This window comes from Prunus mume, linkage group LG7, assembly GCF_029339155.1.
Source record: "Prunus mume cultivar Tortuosa linkage group LG7, ASM2933915v1, whole genome shotgun sequence".
NCBI classification, from domain to species: domain Eukaryota; kingdom Viridiplantae; phylum Streptophyta; class Magnoliopsida; order Rosales; family Rosaceae; genus Prunus; species Prunus mume.
The window spans coordinates 1,003,178-1,009,676 of NC_142704.1; the positions used below are offsets into that span (position 1 = coordinate 1,003,178).

General features: G+C 37.7%; 1 pseudogene across 1 annotated transcript; it reads left to right on the forward strand.

Moving 5' to 3' along the window:
* Positions 1-3,727: 3,727 nt before the first annotated feature.
* On the forward strand, positions 3,728-6,017 carry LOC103337422 (sugar carrier protein C-like; annotated as a pseudogene). Its single transcript, XR_016121982.1, has 4 exons — positions 3,728-3,967; positions 4,093-4,418; positions 4,554-5,182; positions 5,338-6,017. The product of XR_016121982.1 is annotated as a sugar carrier protein C-like (transcript).
* The last annotated feature ends 482 nt before the right edge of the window (positions 6,018-6,499 follow it).

Below are 6,499 nucleotides of genomic sequence, written 5' to 3' on the forward strand. Positions count from 1 at the left end.
AGCCTGTCAACATCAGGCTTTTGCGCAATGAAACTTTATATTCGTTGCGCAATATCTACACGGCGTCGTGCAAACGCAAATTTCCGTTGCACAGGAACTTGCCGACATCAATCATTACGCCACGAATTGAATTTCTGTCGTGCAAGTATTTGGCACCAAAAAAAGGTATCCCACGTTTTTCTTACGTGACGATTTATCTCGTTGTCGTGCTAAGGTGGATTTTGCGCGACAAAAATTGGAACCGTTGCGCCAGGATATCTTTCGTGACGATCAATATCGCCACGCAAATGTTTGGCGCCAAAAAATAGACCTAGGTTTTTCTTCCCACGCTTGCGTGACGGCTGATTTATTTGTCGACTAAAGTCTTTGCGCGACCAAAATTTTTGTTGCGCATGTTTTCGTCTTTTTGCGGGACGATATTTTTTTCGTCGTTGGAGTATATTTTGCGCGACGAATTTCCTTTTATCGCGCAAAGTATCGTCGCACAAATAGTAAAATGTAATAGTGCAAATAATTTAATTGATGGATCAAAATGCAACTCGAGTATAAATTTGAGAACTATTTGAGTAAATAATCTTATTTCTATCATTGAAACAAATAATTAAGGAAGAGATGAGTGATGAGTGCAAAATGACCCTTTTTTTTTTAATGAAAAAAAGTTTAGGGGAGGGAGAGGCTACCCCCACACCCAAGGTCAGGGCAAACTTCAGACCTTTATCAGGAAGGACTTACCCACCAAATATAGGATTGTTGGCAGCGGAACTCAAACATTAATGGGCGTCACATACAAAATGACCATTTTGAAGTGGTAGAATAATTTTTTATTTTATTTTTTATATATAAATATTTATTGATCAAATTCAACATGTTATAGCATGTAACACTAAGGAACAAAGTTAACCTCTCTTGGACTTGAAAAAGAGTTGGGTGGTCACACTTTTGAGGTACCTCCCTATTTTGGTGGGCCATTATTTGTTTGAGGATTTATGGTCTCTAGGCTCAAGATGATAGTTGTTTGTTTTTTTGTTAAAATTCGGCCCACCGTATAATTAATACGTATAACAAGTAGATTTTATGTCTTTAGGTGAAGATGAGTGACCCATTCCCGGCGCCGGCTGGCATCTTTGTAAGAGTACAATGTGTGGATCATGTTGTAAACACCATGGTCCTCAGAGGTGAGCGCAATGTCCATATCACCAGAAAAGGAAACCGCTCCAAATCCACTTGCTGTACGGGCCACTCCTTGTTACCTCCAGCTCATCAATCGACTCCATGGCCCCTTAGGAAGGTAAATTGCAAAAGGGAAGAAAGTAAAAGTTAACTGGCACCACTAACAGTTCCGACAGTAATGCTGGTCGCAGGCATCCCAGCAAGTGAGATCATCGTGCAGCCCTCCCGTAACCTGCACGAGAGATTGTGACATTTTCACTGAAAGCAGATTCTAAGTAATTCTATACTAAAAACAGGTTGTGAAAGTAATTTTTTCCTTAACCATGTAACATTTAGAAACCACAACATTAGGATCTGAGTGCACATTGTGATCAAAGGAAGGAGAAGAGGTCGGAGACTATTAGAATTCCTTGGTTTTTGAACTGTTTTGAACTTTTGAGGCACATCATAATTTGGATAACCCTACAGCAGCTGCAAATATGATGGGGCTGCTAGTAATTTAGATACTTTTATTATCTTTGAAATTTTTGTTGGTTTGAGATTTCTGTTTTCTACTTTGTATGAATGTATCCTTATGAGTGTTCGCGTAGAAAGAATATGCACATGGTAGCGGAGTGCTTGAGGCGTGTGAATCCTCGGCTAATTTGAACTGGGTTTCCACTTTTACCACGGCTTTCACCATTGCCCGGCGAAAAGTCTATATTACCCCTAAAAGATAAATCATATACTTGTGGCACACCAAAAAAAAAAAAAAAAAAAAAAGACTAAAATGCAATGCCTAAAGGAATTTAAGGATACATAATTTAATAATAACTGAATCCATGCATAGTTTAAGGACAGTTTGACAATTAGAGCACCTCCACCGCAAAAGGCAAGGGCAAGGCTAAGGCAAGGCAATGGCAGATACTATTCACGTAAATAGTGTCAGCCTTGCCTTTTTTGGTTCCACCTTAAAGGACAAGGACAAGGGTAAGGGCAAACACTATTCACTTTACTTTATTTTGTACTTTTTTTTTTTTATATACTTAACTATTAATTTTGATAGCTTTTCAAATAATATTTTCGGTTGCCACGTGTCACTATTTATTATAAAATTCTCACCTAAAATTTCATATAACATTTTCGGATAAAATTTTCAAATTAAATTTTTAGATAATATTTTCGGTTGCCACGTGTCCATATTTATTATAAAATTCAGATCTCACACATACAATTGAAATACTTACTCACTCACATACAATTGAAATACTCATGGTCCTCATAGTTCGACACAATGGAGTACAAGGACAACTTCATCATTGGCGGAGGCGGTTCCACCATATCACAACATGGGGGAGTATTTTCCTTCGGGGGACGTACTAGCGCCATTATTTTCGACATGGAATGCACCACTAGAACCGACTGTGGGCATTGTTCACTTGAGGAGCCATGTGTAATGATTTTCCTCTTTTTTGTTTTCCCTTGAATAATCTATTAAAAAAAAGGAAATTGGAAATGCAAGATATATATATATATATATATGACATTAAATTGAATAAAACGGAAAATATTTATATATTTTTTACCTCATCGCCAAAATTTTGACCTCTTCGAACATTTGTCCACAACCCTCCGGCTTCGATGGGAGAGTCCATTTGTATTTTTGTACAAATGAAATTTTGTAGTAGAAATTTTGGTGTGGAAAGTGAAAAATATTGGAATGGGATGAATTTGTTTGAAGATTTGGTGTGAAAAGTGAATAATATTGGTATGTATTTATTAAAAAAATTTCCAGAATTTTTTGATATATTTTTTAAAATTTTTGATATTTTTTCAATTTTTTAAGCTAAAAATTGACAATCGTTGGATTGGGCAAGATTTTTTGATCGGAGGCTCTAGGAGAAGCCACGTGGCTTATAATTGGGCTATGTGGGCTGGTGGGTTAGCGCTGACGTCAGTGGCTGATTTTCAAATTTTTTTTTTACTGTTGGAGTATGTATTCCACCAACAATAATTTAAAAAAAAAAATTAGGCATTGATGTCAGTTGCCCAAGGGCAACAGCCCAGGTTGGTGTGACCTAGGGCTTGCCCGGGCTGGATTCTTTTGCCGAGGTCAAACTTCGCCCCCGACGGGGGCCTGTTGTCCTGGCAGGCCTGCTGCGCTGGAGGTGCTCTTAGGATTGTTCTTCTTTGAGTTGAAAATGTTATGTCGTTGTCTTCAAAAGAAGAAAAGAAAAGAAAAGAAAAAGGATGAGAGTCCAATTTCATGAATGTATCAAATTGTCTTGTCTTGTTCGGATTTTACTGTTTGGATTGGGCATTTACTCCCCCAGCAAAATGTCAATAATTATTTTAAAAAACAATCCAATTGTGTAAATACGAAAAAAGAAATGCTAGTAAATTTTCAAAATCAGTTGGGATTTTAATTGGATTTACAAATGCGGATAAGATTTAAGTTAATAGAGACTCATTATCTAATTAGTACTAGTAATCCTGCAAGACACAGGACGTTTTGAACTATAAATACCTCATCAAAACCCACCTAATTGTGTACGCTTAATTCCATCGATCCCTCCAAGTTTTTTCTCTGGTTCAGTTTTTATTGCTTCAAGTGCCCTAGTTTTCTTAGCTTTCTAAGATTGATTTTTGAGTGAAAGAGAGAGAAAGAGTTAGAAGAAGGTAACAATGGCTGGGGGCGGTATAGCTCCATCGAGTGGTGGAAAACAATACCCTGGTAAACTCACGGCTAGGGTTCTTATAACATGTATTGTTGCGGCTACCGGCGGTCTGATTTTTGGGTACGACCTTGGAGTTTCAGGTATGTAACATTTTTTTTTCACAACCCAGTTTTATTTTATGTATATATGCACCCTTTAATTTCTAGAATTACCATGTACTTATAAGAATATACATGATATCGAATTTGATTTGGTGATTATGCAGGCGGTGTTACATCCATGGACTCTTTCTTGAAACAGTTCTTTCCAGCGGTTTATCAGAAAGAGTCTTCGATCAAGCCTTCCGACGATCAGTATTGCAAATTCGATAGCCAGACACTTACTCTTTTCACATCTTCGCTATATTTGGCTGCTCTGGTTGCATGCGTTTTTGCATCAACTATAACCAGAGTGTGTGGTCGCAGGCTCACAATGATCTTGGGTGGAGTTCTTTTCTTGGCTGGTGCCTTGGTCAATGCCTTTGCTAATGCTGTTTGGATGCTTTATGTTGGTCGTCTTCTTCTTGGTTTTGGTATTGGATGTGCCAATCAGGTACTCATGATTATGATTTTCTCTTTTGATACATAGATTATACTTCATGAATTTTAGGTTATTCGCACAACCCATTTTGTTATTTTTCCTACTTTTTACAAACCCTAATTCATTTTTTTAATTCTTTTTGCCCAGTCTGTACCGATCTATGTCTCTGAAACAGCCCCATCTAAGTACCGTGGTGCTCTCAACATGATGTTCCAATTGTCGATCACAATTGGAATTCTTGCTGCTGGTGTGCTTAACTATTTCTTTGCCGAGATCAAAGGCGGTGGGGATGGCGTTTGAGTTTGGGAGGTGCTGCAGTCCCTGCCATTATAATCATAGTTGGAGCATTGTTTTTACCTGATACACCGAACTCCTTGGTCGAGCGTGGCAAGCATGAGGAAGCCAAAGCTCAGCTTCTTAAGCTCAGAGGAGTTCCTAATGTTGATGAGGAGTTTAATGATCTAGTTGCGGCCAGTGAGGTATCCAAGTTGGTAAAACACCCATGGGTTAGCTTGTTGAGCAGGAAATATAGACCCCAGCTTGTATTTGCAATCGGAATCCCCGCCTTCCAGCAACTCACCGGCATGAACGTGATCACGTTTTATGCTCCTGTGTTGTTCAAAACAATGGGGTTTGGAAGCAGTGCTTCTCTCATGTCAGCTGTCATCACCAATCTGGTTAATGCTTTAGCTACATTTGTCTCAATTCTCACTGTTGATAAGGTTGGAAGGAGGAAGCTTTTCTTACAGGGTGGTTGCCAAATGCTCCTCATGCAGGTATGTTAAAGAATACAAGTTCCTTTTTTATTTCCCTCTTTGTTTTATTTTCTTCTATTTTTATGGTTTATCCTTCAATTTCATACCCAAAAAATCACAATTTAATGTTTTTTTTAATATTTATTTATATTTATTTATTTTGTTGGCATTTTTAGGTGGCTGTTGGAATTGCTATGGCTGTTAAATTTGGGGTCAGCGGCAACCCTGGAAAGTTGACACTAGGGTTTGCAGTTCCCATGGTGCTCTTGATCTGTGTTTACGTTGCTGGATTTGCCTGGTCATGGGGACCTCTAGGATGGTTGGTGCCCAGTGAAATTTTCCCACTTGAAGTAAGGTCTGCTGCTCAGGCTATCAATGTCTCCGTCAACATGATCTTCACCTTTGCCATAGCCCAAGTCTTCACAGCCATGCTCTGCCACATGAAGTTTGGCTTGTTCTTCTTCTTCTCAGTCTGTGTGGTGGTGATGAGCATTTTTATCTACAAATTGTTGCCCGAAACGAAAGGAGTTCCAATTGAAGAAATGCACACTGTGTGGGAGAATCATCCATTTTGGAGGAAATATGTGGTTAAAGATGAAGGCATTGCCATGGGCAAGGGCAAGGGCGGACAGAGTGCCTAAAGTTTGTTTTTGTTTTAGATTTTCTCTATGTTCTATAAATTTTTGTAAACTTTTTAGGTTTAGTTTCGATCTGGAAAATTTTGTTGGATATTGGATTTCTTTTTTGATGTGTCTGTTTAGATTAAGCTTATTTATTCTAAAATTGTCAATTGTGCCCTAGATGCCCAATTAATATTATCCCAATTGATCATATGTGATAATATTTCATTGGTTCATATATATCTAGTCGTTTTGAAACTCATTATTATGATAAGAAATTTTAATTTAGGGGCGAGATCACTCAAATAAAACTCCTCTGTGAGTCTTTTATCAAACTTATAGAGATGAAAAACTACTCATTAAAGAAGAAAATATGTTGCAAGTCGTTCAAGTGGTTAAAAACATTTAACCGTACACCTATTAAAACTGAAGTCAGAAAATAAATCTGTCATGGTGGTTAAATCAATGAGGACGGAATGCGTGTTGGCCTTGAATTATTTATTTGGCATCAATCGATCAAGTTAACCTCTCTTGGACTTGAAAAAGAGTTGGGCGGTTACACTTTTGAAGTAGTAACAAATGTCGGTGCGCTATTATTTTTTTGAGGATTTATGAATGATCTCTAGACTCACGCTGATTGTTGTTATTGTTTTTTTTTTTTTGGTTAAAATTCAACTCATCGTATAATTAATACGTATAACAAATAAAAGATTATCAT